This window comes from Passer domesticus, chromosome 3, assembly GCF_036417665.1.
Source record: "Passer domesticus isolate bPasDom1 chromosome 3, bPasDom1.hap1, whole genome shotgun sequence".
In the NCBI taxonomy this organism is placed as follows: Eukaryota; Metazoa; Chordata; class Aves; order Passeriformes; family Passeridae; genus Passer; species Passer domesticus.
The window spans coordinates 68,771,569-68,784,461 of record NC_087476.1 but is presented as its reverse complement, the minus strand read 5'-3'; positions in this window follow the sequence as shown (position 1 = coordinate 68,784,461).

Below are 12,893 nucleotides of genomic sequence, written 5' to 3'. Positions count from 1 at the left end.
CTGTATTTCTCTCATTTCTCTGTCTTCTACAACCACTAATCAAACAGTATGAAAGCAAACACAATGAAAGCAAGCTGGAACTGATGGTAATGCAGTCTTACTTACCCTGAAGCCTGGCTTTTGGTCAACACACTCTTTGGCCATAGCCTGTGAAATGGGAGACAGGCAGACCTTCGTGATTTTCATGTGCTTATCAAGAAAGAACAAAGACCCTGCTGTTTTACTGTTCAGGCTTCCTAGAATCGCTGGAATGGTGGTCTGTGCTCCAGAAAAGCACTGGCTGGGACATATTTAACCACATGCTTAGTCTTTTTTGCTGTGGGTATACTTTTCTGTGTTTGGAATTGTTGCTGGTTAATTATTTTTAAGCAAAGTGGATCATCTGATACAAACATCTTACACAAAATGTGTTGGAAAATATGATAAAAACTGGTTTTAGATATTAAAAAAGAGTGTATTTGGCATATATAGATATATATTGTGTGTGTATATATATATATATATACACAATTTATATATATATACACATACACACACACACACACATATATATATGTTTCCCAAGTGTATGAGTCCTAGAAAATATAAGTTACTTATTCACAGATGAAAATAGTGGTTCAAAACAGGCAGAGATTGTCCTGCAGCAATGCAAGCAAGGAGTCTAAAGTAAGGCATTACTAAATGCAAGCAGGGTAGAATTTCATCCTCAGTACTTCCTCATCAAATTATATCTTTAAAACTGCACCTGTCAGGGTGTTTAATGTTGGCTTGTCAAGACAAAATGCTTATTTTTTTCTCCCAGTAGTTACTGAAGTTCACTATAAAGCCTTATCCTGCTGTAAGAAAAGTAAGTGCAAGCTGCCTGTACTTAGGTCTCAGGCAGAGAATCAGCAGAGGGCAGGACCACCACTTGGAGAGGGGCAGGAGGACCAACTAAAGTTTTCTAAAATACAATACAAGACAAACTGTCATTTATTTTCACTGGGATATTCCCCAGATGCTAGAATTCATCTCACCCACCTAAAGAAGTGTAACAGCACTTTTCTCAGTAAATTTTGACAGTTTAGGAATTCATCCTCATTACGTTTTAAATGTAATTTTGTTTGGTGAATAATGTGCCAGCACATACACCTTTAGTTCCACCAGGCAGGAAGGAATAACATAAATCACAGATGAGAGGAACTATCCCTGAAAGATGATACTGAGAGCATGGGAGGAGGATTCTCCTCAACTCTAGCGACAAGCAGAAGGTCCAGAGGGATTCTCTGCTGGTGTTACACTGAGCCCAATGGACTGTTTCCACAGAAATCCACATTAGCTGATGGGAAGGGGAAACACCTGCTGCAAGCAAGTAGGTGGAAAACTGATTGGTCTTCCAATGACAATCTGCACTCTGGATGGGAGACAAGCAGCTCATTGCTACTGAGAAAAAGTGCTTAAGCAAAAGGATGCTGAGATGTTTGTTCCTGGTTGAGCTCCAGTGTTGCTGTGTACCTGCAGGCTGGGAGCCCAGTGGTGCAGGGGCTCTTGTTCCATGGGATGGGTGCTGCTGGACAGGGAGGCTGTGGGAGCAGTGCCTTGGCAAAGAGGTTGTTCAGACTGTGTGGGGAAGGGTTAAATGCATTCATCTCCATATCTGTCACACCTGATGGTCTCAGGGCCAAAGTTTGCTGGAACTGGACAGTGAAGGTCCAACCACTGTTTTCTGAGGTGTCTCTAAGTCCCTGAGAAGAAAGGAACGGGACTTACTGCTAATTTTGAGGTTCAGACAACACTGTCATGAAATGGCATCTGTTAGCAGGTGTCTCAAATGCAGCAGTAATCTCATATTGAAGAGGAAGAAATAGAAATCCCTGGTTGTAAGAGAGAAGCATTGAGTGAATGGATCAAAACCAAATAACAACAATCATACGTAAGGAGACTACTCTGATGAACTCTATTCTATTCCTCAGGCTATGATCCCATTTTGCCAGAGAAAATATGTCTTCTTCACGTGTTTCCTTCATGAAGTGGTTTCTTTGCAAAAAATCCTTCTACATTGTTAAGGTATAAATAATTGCAACTAATGCTCAATATATGCAGTAGAAGATATAAAATAATAGAAATTGAATATTTATATAAATTATCTACCCAATATCCCAGCAAGGGCTTGTATAACCTTAAACTGTGAGATCCATGTGAATTTTCTTTGGAATTTTTATTAAGTGAATATTATAAAAAAAAATAGAACCTGTAGCTGGTTTTCAGACAAGAGGAATTTCTATACATTTAATACTGTACTTTACTATTCTAAGTAGTAAATAGAATAGCAAAATAACAGAATTTGTTTATATTCTACAAAGTGATCTGGTTTTTCAGTATCAATCATCTGTAAAGCCTGTAGCTGGACCTAGACTCCGTATTCCCAAGACTCATGCAACTTTTCAAATAGGAAGAGTTATGGAGTTAGACATATTTTGACCCAATGTAAAAAGCAGGACGAATTTAGAGGCAAGTACAGATGATTGGTGACAAGTTAGCAGCATAGGAAATCTGAAATTCCCACCTGTATGAGGTAGCAGTACAAGAGGTCATTATTTAATATCATTCAGGAAACAAAAGGTCAGCCCTTGCTCTCACTGTGAGCTGCCATGCAAATAAATAGGCCTTTGCTTCCAACAGTGGAAACAGGCTTATCTTTTCACAAACTCCATGGATATTCATCTCTCTCTGTCTATGATTCATTCTTTGTAGTTGCCTAAAAAGCTTTAATCATCTAGTGAGGAAGACTAGCTAATGCTCCATAATTTAAGTGACCTGTCACGCTACATGGAAAAAGCCAAAGCAGTTTGCTGAAGCTTGTTTTTCAAGGCCATTTATAGACTCTAGATTTTCAAGCCATGAGCCAAGCACTTCTGGGAGGAAAAAAACCCCGAAAATGACAGCAGCAGCAACAACAAAAAGACGGAGACCAGAATTCACATCAATCCATGCATGAAAAATTTTAGAATGGCAAAATATGGTGAAAACTTTGGAGATTTATCTGGAATGAAAAGAGAAGTAATGGCTGCCTGACAAGTTAAGATGAAATTTGTAAATATGGAAATACTCTCCCAACCTTGAGCTTGGCACCAGAAAAAAAGAGGTAGTTTAACTGCAACAGTAATGGGGGCAATTAACTATGTAGTTATGAATTAAAGCGTTCACTGTTACTTTTACTGAATAAAGGATCATATTAGAAAACATAATGGTACTTCTTGATGTCCTTGGATTGGAATTTAGGAAATCTGCATCCTTGCATTAGAACAATTTTTTTTCAAATGTGCTCTTATCCCTGAAAAGACTGAATTACGCTCAATGTACTGAGTTCAGGTCAGGACCAACCATATAATTGGATAATGTGTGTTACAGAGTGGTTTGTATTGTTACCTAATGGGCCACTGAGTAGGCTTTTAATCATTTTGACCACAATTGCTATCTCAAGAAATGAGCATTAAGTCAAAATGTTCTGTGTCTGTTTTACCCTGTCAACACTTTCACTCTGTATAAAATAACATATCATCAATGGTGTTATTTTATACTGCTATTGTACTGACTAGTTACTAACCCTAGTTACTGATTAGGAGTTTCTGACTCTAGCTCAGTTGTTGTGTGATGCCCTCAACAAATATTTTCACAGAACTACAACAAGTGAGCAGATTTCCCAGATCACAGTCAATAAATTATATTGCTGCTACAAGCTGAACCCTATTTAACCATCACACAATGGATGTTTGAAAATGGGGTGGTCCAGCTCCCAGTTGTGATTGTGATTGTTCTGACTGAAGACAGAAGTATAACTGTGAAAATATATGTCAGTTTTTCAGCCTGAATGAAGTGTGTAAGTTTTCAAATAAACTACAAAGGAATAATTAAACCTATCTGCTGAAGCCTAAAGCAGTTTGTGATTTAGTTTGTGATTTATGCACTTTTAGTAAACTCCTTCCTCTTTTCCTATTCCTTCCACTTTTAGTAAACTCTTCCTCTTTTATACTCCAAGTGGGATTAAATACCTCATAGTGGAAAGATTCCTGTCAGGTAGTGTGAGATATGTTATGAAGCAGAGCAAGTTTTTGCTTAGGGGAAAAAAAAAAGCCCATAGGCTTTTGATGGGTTTTGCCTTTTTTTTTGACAGTTTATTTGCTTTCAAAACTGCAATTTTTTCTTATGGGAAAGTTTCTTAGACATATACCTTTAAAGCTATGTGGCAAATGAGAACCTTGAAAACAGTGCAGATGACTGCTTTCAAGGAAAGGAAATGTGAGCTAATTATTAGCTGCATAGTAATTGTGATTTTTTTGCCTCTGTACCAAAAATAAAATAAAAATTCAATGATAGGAGCATTTCTTAACATATTATAAGAGGTTAAATTGAGGTTTTCAGGGAAATACTCTACCTTCCTTGCAGTAAATGCATCTGAAAAGATGCTTTGTTTTTGAAGCAATGTTCAGATCTTCCCATGTCAGAGGTACAGAATAGAAAAGCTATAGAGATAAAAAGGTAAAGGTTACTAGTCGTTCTGAATTGCCTCAGTTTCTGTTTGATAGTTAAGAATAGTAAAACCATATGCCTTATGCTTTGCAGCAAAGCGAGCCAGAGCTATCAGGGATAAAGTCCAAGATCCACAAGTTCTTAAGGGCAGAGAGTAATTTACCTTAGCCAAGATCTAAAAGACCTAAATAAGAGCAGTATTATTTTGGGGGTGCAGTTTAGAGCTTCTACAAAAATATTTAAAAGGATCAATTTTTTCCTATTAAGAATCATGCATATCAATCTTTCACATAAAAACCATTCTTTAATAGGTTGTTCTGAAGTACTCATTCTTGTACTGCTTTTCAGACTATCTTTTGTCTGACAAGACCATGACCTTCAAAACTATGAGGTATCTGGGGTTACAGAGGCAGATGTTTGTGATAAGGTGAACAAGCACAGAATCATGTTTTTCTGACAATTTTTAAAATGTAGTTGAGGAAGACAACTTGAAAGAAAAATCTTTAAAAATATGTGAACAATGGAAAGGCAGCAGAAAATGTGACAAGATGCTAACCAGGGAAAGGACTGATCATGAAAAATAGGAGGGGAAAATACTTAGGCAAACTGGTGAAGTTTATTCAGGAATTTTTTATAGATTCTTTGTCAACCTTTACATTAAATATTTTACTGCCGATAATCAAATATATACTGAATGCACAGAGGTAGATCTTGTGGTCCTGGAATTGAAAAGAAAGATACCATTTTCTTATTCAATTTGTCAAAGCATCCTTCAGCAGCACAATTTTATCTGATTCAGTAAACTCAAGGCTACATTAGGGAATTCTTTTGTTTTTGTTTGGGGCTTTTTTGAAGATTCAGTTTGCTTTTGTATGGAGATTCTATAAAGCCTTTGGGTAGGGGATTATCTTCTGAGAAGTTACTTTCTGAAAACATCTATAGTCTCAGTCCTTAGACATAAACCTTCCAAAGTAATTTGATTTTCTGCCTGCCTAAGGGTCTTCTATTTTCTGATCTGATTAATTAAGAAAAATACTGAAAGAAAAGTCAAGTTTTCTCACTGAATTACATACATAGTGAAACAGGAAACTCTTAATCCTATAGATATGTATGAGAAAGTAGGTATACCAGAAATAGTGAGGGGAAATCCACAAGAAAGTTGTCATGTCATGGAGTTAGTCATTTTATATTCTTATAATGGACTAGCAGATAGAGAAAGTATATGATTCAGATACCAAAAATTATCACTTTTGAAGATTTTACTCTGATTTTTTGTGACACTTTAAAAGCTGGCATGCTCAATTACAGGGGGCAAGGCATGTTTCTTTTTTATTTCTTTTATAAATGCTGTTTTTCATAGTGTATTTTAATGGACAAAAAAAGTCTTAAGACTGTTGGGTGTAATTTAAGTGACTGACTGTATTTCTGATGGAAAACTAAAATCTGTATGCCTCTTGTGAGCTGATCTTCATCATGTCAAATCTTGGGGAAAACTGCCATCTTTGTCCTTACTGACAGGAGCTGTCAGATCAAGATCAAGTATGAACTCCTAAGGAGCCACAATGAAATTGCAAAGTAAGGCTCATTTGTATGTTTTACACTCTGAGATCAGACCTAGTTTAAGTAAAGAGAGAGTCTGTTCCTGTTAAACTCAGGAAGGGTTGAGGAGGAAGCATAAGAGCTGCTGTGACCTAGTATGAACCAGCACCCCCAATTCAGTGGGGTGCTCAGCCCAAAGAGGGTCTTAAGCAGGGCAGTTTATGCATTAGGAATATTGGATGATGAGTTATCTGAAACTGCTGTGTCTGTACATGAAACATATTTAGCAAGCCCTATTAAAGCTTGCATTTGTCATTTTTCTTTCCTTCCAATATTCTCAAACCTGCTCTCAGTACCTCTTACAAAGACATTTTGAAGGATTTCATGTGGCAAACAGAGGAATTTCCTCTAAAGCAGTGTTAAGCCTAGGCCAGGCTGGTTGTGCCCCTGCTCAAGGGTGGATTCCAAAGCAGGTATGTGAAGGGGCCTCACAACGGTGCTGAAACCATTTTGCAGTTACCACTTGTCTCTGTAGGCACTGAAATTTCTCTTTCACCTGAGTTTGCAAAAGGATGTCAAGGAGGTGATCTTCTTGGCTGGAAATTAATATTCATATTACTGCTAAAACACTCCCCAGAGTTTGCAAGGATGCCAGGCTATAGATGTAAGTAAGAAATTCTGCTGACCTCTGGAGTGCTGCCCCTGACCCTGCAGTGCTCTGCTGTTTTCTTTCTCTTTTGGTCTTCAAAAGTCTGTGGAAGACCTGAATTTGGAGGGATAAGAAGGTCAATCACAGAAGCACTGGGCAGGTCTTGGGTGAACAAGGCATACAGGTTCAAAATGTTAAAGTGCAAATCATTTAAGACACAGTGAAAAAGACAGAGATCAAAATGTTAAAGTCTGTTCCTTTTCTAGGATACAGACAAAGATTTTTTCCTTCTAGTGCAAAATCCTCCTGCAGAAATTGAAGACCAATTTTATTTCATACAAATAGTGAAAACTGTACCCATCTCCATCATTATCTGGTAAACCCAGATTAGATCAATAGAAATCATTCAGTCACAGTGGAATAATTTGCTTTTTGAAGGTTTTGAACTGTGTCTGAACACACTCCAGAGATTTTTGTCTTTCAGCTATGTTATTAACAACTATTTTCTTTTTCTGTTAAAAACAGCTCTTTTTTAAAGTAATTTTTTTGTCCTTTCATTTAAACCACAGCCTCATATTTTTCACAATGTGTTTCTTGCTACAGAGGGAGATTTCATGATTACAGATGAAGATTAAGCAGCAGGAATGCAGAAACTGAGAAAGGAAGATAGTACTTCTATACAACTGACTTTAGGGAAATAGCAGAAGAGTAAAATAGGCACAGTCACCTGAATTGACATTTATCTCACATATTCTCTTTATTTTCAACAGAACTTTCAAACAACAGCAAAATTATTAACATTCATCCACTTCTTACTGAAAAGTATATGAAATATTTTTCATTTTTTTAGTATGGAGATTCCAAAGCTATACCGAATATTTCAATCTACTTATGGTTTTTTAAAAATTGACAAGGAAATTTGTATTGAAAGAATTTTGTTAACAATTATTTTATAGAATATCAATAACAAAGTTCCAAAGTTTAATAGAGTGATGCAGCAGCACAAGTCCTAGAGATAAGCAATTTATATATGCTCATATATAATACTGTGTCCCAATCTAATGGCCATGTAAGCCACAGAATGTGGATTTGTGGATTTATGACTGTGCTGGTGAGAATTTATAGTATGCTGTTCTGGGGACAAGGAGAGTGCTAACAAAGTCCTCCTTGGAAGGCTGTTCACTTTGCTGTGTAACACAGGTTTTAAGTGACCAGACATAAAAGCTAACCAAGAACCCAGTCCTACCCAATGCATTCAAGCTTCTCTGTGAGAGAAAACCTGGATGCAAGCAGCCCAAACCCACCAACTCCTATTTGCCATTTTTAAATCAGAAAGTTCCACAGCCTGCAGCCCAGCTTCCTTTGCCTCAAGGAGGACAGTCCAAATCTCTCCTTTGCAGAAACTCTGACTATCTCTTTGTTTCTTCCTTCTGTTTTTGAAGCCTTTAAACCTGTCCATCATCACTCAGAAGTGAATGTGATGTTGCTCAGAGCTAATTATCCAGAAATTTCCACACCATCAGCTTAATATAACACTGACAACTGGCAAAGGAGCAGAAAAACAAAGAAATAACAGATACATAAATACATAATGGAAAACATTTTAAGTAAATCATGTCGAGTAAGTAGAAAAATAGTAAGCAGAACATGTTGTATTTACTCAAGGAATACCTGCCAATAGAACAAAATACCGGAGTAACATGATTTTTTTTTTTATTCTGTGAGTTTTTTGTCTTTGATCTAAGGAATGTTTCGGAGAGGAAGACACAAAGTATTTCTCCAAATATTTGGGTTCTGGTAGCACCTCTATTCCCACACACTCTCATTTGACTACTTTTGACACCTTTTCTGCACATGATTTTGTATAAATCTGCTGCCAGCATGTTGAATGGGGCAAGAGTTTTTTAAAAATTAATTCAGAGTTGTAATATTTGGTTTACATTGCAAGGGTTTTTTTGGGATGTGGTGGGTCAATAACGAGGGCAGGCCGTGTAAGATATCAGGAGCTGTCCCTGGAGTACCAATGGCAGTTGGAAATGGTTCCAGAATGCCACTGGACACAGCTGAGGCAGTGACTGCTGCTGGGGGCAGTGCCTCTGTGATAATGTATTTGGAAGAGGGTAAGAATGTGCTGCACAGCAACTTTAAGAAAGGAATGAAAATATATGAACAAAAAAGTCCTGTAGACACCAAGGTTAAAGTAGGAGGAGGCAATGGAGGGGCTCCTGGCACTGGAGTAGGGATTCCCCTGAAGGCCAGTGGAGAAGACCATGGTAATTCAGGTTATCTCCCTGCAACCCATGGAGGTTCCAAACTAACTAGGGCTGGCAGGTACGGGATTAGAGGAAAAAAAGATCTATTTATTTATTTTATATTATTTTCATTTGGGGGTTTGTTTGTGGTGTTTGAATTTGTTTGTTTGTTTGTTTTTTGTATTACAGTTCTGTAAATAACTTCATTTTTCTTTCTTAAAGAGAAAAAAAAAATCCCAGAGCTAGACCCTTATGCAATCATGTGAGCATCTGTGTAACAGAGGTCAACTATTCCTCAATCTACCCTTGTCTAAGGCCAAAATGACACTGTTTGTGGTGTGTCATTTTCCTAACCAAAAGGGCAGAAACACTGAGCAGCAGCAAATACCACAAGTACCTGTCCAGAGTAAGGAGCAGGAGGCGTTAATGGTAGTAATTTGAAGCTAAAGTATTATGATTTTTTGGAGAAAAGTATGTGAGCTTTCAGTGGTTTTCCACCAGTAACTCAACCTTTTCTATGTAAAGGAAAAAATATTTCCTATGTCCTTCTAAAGTGAAGGTTTACTGTTATGGAGTTATTGCAGCATTTTAAAATGAATACCCAGGAACTTTTTCCTGTGGTTAGCTGAGAATTAGGCTGAGAAAAAGAAATTGTCTTGGGACTACTTCAAATATAAGCTGTCACCACCACAATGATGAGAGCTAATTTCCCATTTCTGAAGGTTGTATAAGTGTTGTCACTGTGCTTTAATTTTGCCTTATTTTAGGAAAAGGGTGTCCTAACTTATCCTTTTGGGACTGAGGCATTAAATCCCCTCTTTTTGGTTAGGTTATTACAGACAGCTAAAAGAAAAAGCAGTGGCTTTTGATAGCAAAGAATATCTTTAGGGACTCTTTTCAAATCACATTTGTAGGCTGCTAATACAATGATAATTGCTTAAATTCATACCTGAAGGCTTTATAAATTTCACCATTTTCCTTGACTGTTATCAGGCAGTAATGATCTTATCCATAGCACTCTGCAGTCAGAAAAAAAAAAAAAACAACAACCACAAAACCAAAAAAAGCATCAGTTTATTACCTTTGGGAGATTAAGACGTGGATTGCAAACCAAATGAGAGGAGAGAGTTGCAAAAATCTGAGCTGGGTTACATAGTTTTCATTGGGCACATAACTCAAAAGTTTTTGTTTCCATTCTGTAGTGTAAATAACCATGACAAAAAATACAAATTTCAGATTATGGCTAGTCTAATATGTGATTAAAACACTATTTCTGCTACTATTCCTGCCACTTTTCTGTTTCCTAAAATACCAGGAGGAAATGGAAAAAAGGCAGGAATACTTGTCTTGTGGATTTGTTTACATGTTGTAATTTTAATGTCTGTGGCATCCTTCTGCAGTGCTATATTGTTTGCTAACAGTGTTTTCTTATCAAGCCATATGGTTGAATTATTAGCAATGGGCATGGCAAGGCCCTAAGGATAAGGAAATTGATGGCAGTTAGTGCCAGCAACTAGTGAGGAAAATATACTGAAATATTTAACAAGGAAGTAAAAAGAGTGCAAGCCTAAGAACATAATCTAAAACAAAGGATTATTAAAAAAGTCTGTGGTGAAACTGAGAGTAATCAGCAAATATCTGTGGTAAGGTGTGCTTAAAAGTGAATCAGTTATGGAAAATTTTCATATGCATGCGAGGTCATCTTGGGAATATGTTATCTTAAATAGGTATAAAGCACATGCTGTATCAAAAAGCCTTCTTTTCCATGGAGTGTGTGTTGTAATCCTGTGGGTGAATTATCTTAGGTGAAAAAACTGACATAATTCAGCAAAATTTTGAAGTATTAATGTATAATGAAATTGTTGGGAAACACTGCCATAAATTTACAGGCCTTGAGATGTACCACATGTCTGGAAAATCTCACTTCAGCAAGGATTCCATACAGGGTAAGGAGATAAAGAGAAATCACATTTTTGGGGTTTTTTTGGTCTTTTTCTTAGATGCTTTCTTGGAGAGTTCTGTTTAATGGGACTTCATGCTTCCAAAGCTGCTGACATTAAAATCTAAGGTTAAATATGTTTTATAGTACATCTGAAACAAGTATTGGCTCTGCTCTTCTTTTCAGAGAATTTAATTATATTCTCGGGAGAGTTAATGCTCAGAGACAAAGCATTGTCCTTAATTTTCATTGGGACACCTTGCATCATTCAAAATTTAAGATCATTCTTGCTTCCTACCATGAATTAACATGGTCTAAGAGTGTTTAAATGCTGTCCAAAAAAAAAAATCAGGCAATAATATGATAATATAGAGTATCATTGGATCTCAGAAGTCCTGTGACATTTTTTATGTGAATATGCTTGACATTTCATAAATATTTCTTCAAATGCTGTGCAAAAGCCCAGAAATATTTGTGAGTTTTGCAATGGCATATAAAAAATGTACTTTGAACTATCACCTCAAATCCAAAGCCCTAAATTCCTTTATCTTGCAACAGAATGAAGAATTCAATAAAGCTTTTTTTTTGTTTTGTTCTCTTGGCTTTTGTTAGCATATTCAATTTAACTGCATTGTTCTCACACTGAAGGCATCGTCAAAATGTTAACTAATAGTTAGATTTTATACTATTATTACGTACTTGACATACACCTTTAAACTTAGAAATGCCATGACATGAATCCAAATCCAAATGTGAGCAAAGACAGTTCATGTATTTTTCTACGTCAGGTTTCCAGCCAAGTGTACTGAGGTCAGCTGGAGACATCCTGAGACTAAAGAGAAGATACATGGCAATGCCTGAACCTAGAAAGAAAATCACAAAATATTGTTCCACAGGTAAATGGGTACCAGAACGGTACCAAATGGGTACCAAATGCTGTCTTTCTCACCAGTATGCTCAGACTTTGAAGTGAAGTGATTCAGCATTTATGCAGCATTGCTGAGCCCCATCATGGGCTTATTTGCCAGTTCAGTGGGCTTTTTCTCTACCAACAGAAAGGCAACCTTCCTGCTCCCTTTGTAAAGCTGCCTGTGAGAGATTGGAGAAATTGGGTGAACATGACCCAATACTTCTCAGACACAAAAAATAAGTTTCAACAGTAGCATCTTCCCATGTAGTGTCCAAAGCAATGAGATTGCCACTGAGAGAAGTAATGCCAGTGTTCTCCTCTGTTGCCATCTCTTCCACTTCTGGATTTCCAGAGGATGCTAAGTCAAAGGAGTAAAGTATTATCATTTGCTGATTTCTTTATGGAAGCATCTTTGCACAAACCACTGCACAGAAGCAACTTTTCTGCAACAAAGTGATCTTTAGAAGTTCCTAAAAATAATGGTTATTTGAGAAAAATAAATAGAAAAATAAGTGATTAAATAACTGCTTGTGCAGTGAGCTGTGAGTACTCACCAGAGTTCAATTAAGGAAACACCTACAGTTCCTGAACTTTTCCTGTTTCTGAACTTAGTATTCAGGTCAGCTTTGAAGAGAAAAGGATCTCAGGCAAGCAAGAGAAATAAATTTGCACTGACTTTATCCTAAAAATGCCAGGTGCTATTCTTATATATAATATTTCTTTACACTTCTTCCCCTGAACTAGTACAAGAACATATTTCTCTTTAATAGGAATATATGCATATATAAGTGTTAGAAAGAATCCTCCACATAAGTCATGGTGTATGATAACAGTCTTAATAATTCTAATGATATTGCAATCATTCTGTTCATGATAGAATTTCTTCCAAAGAAGAAAGTGGATAAGACTTTGCATTACTTTCAGCAAATTAGCTGAAATATAAACATGTGGCAATATTATCCTGAAGTGGAGCTTTGAGCTACTTTACCTTTTTCCCACTGCAAACATTTGTTCGTTTTGATCCTATAAAAGGATTCTTTTCCTTTCTGTGCTCTTTTTCCTTTCTGTGCTTTCCTTTCTGTTCTCCTTTGCCAA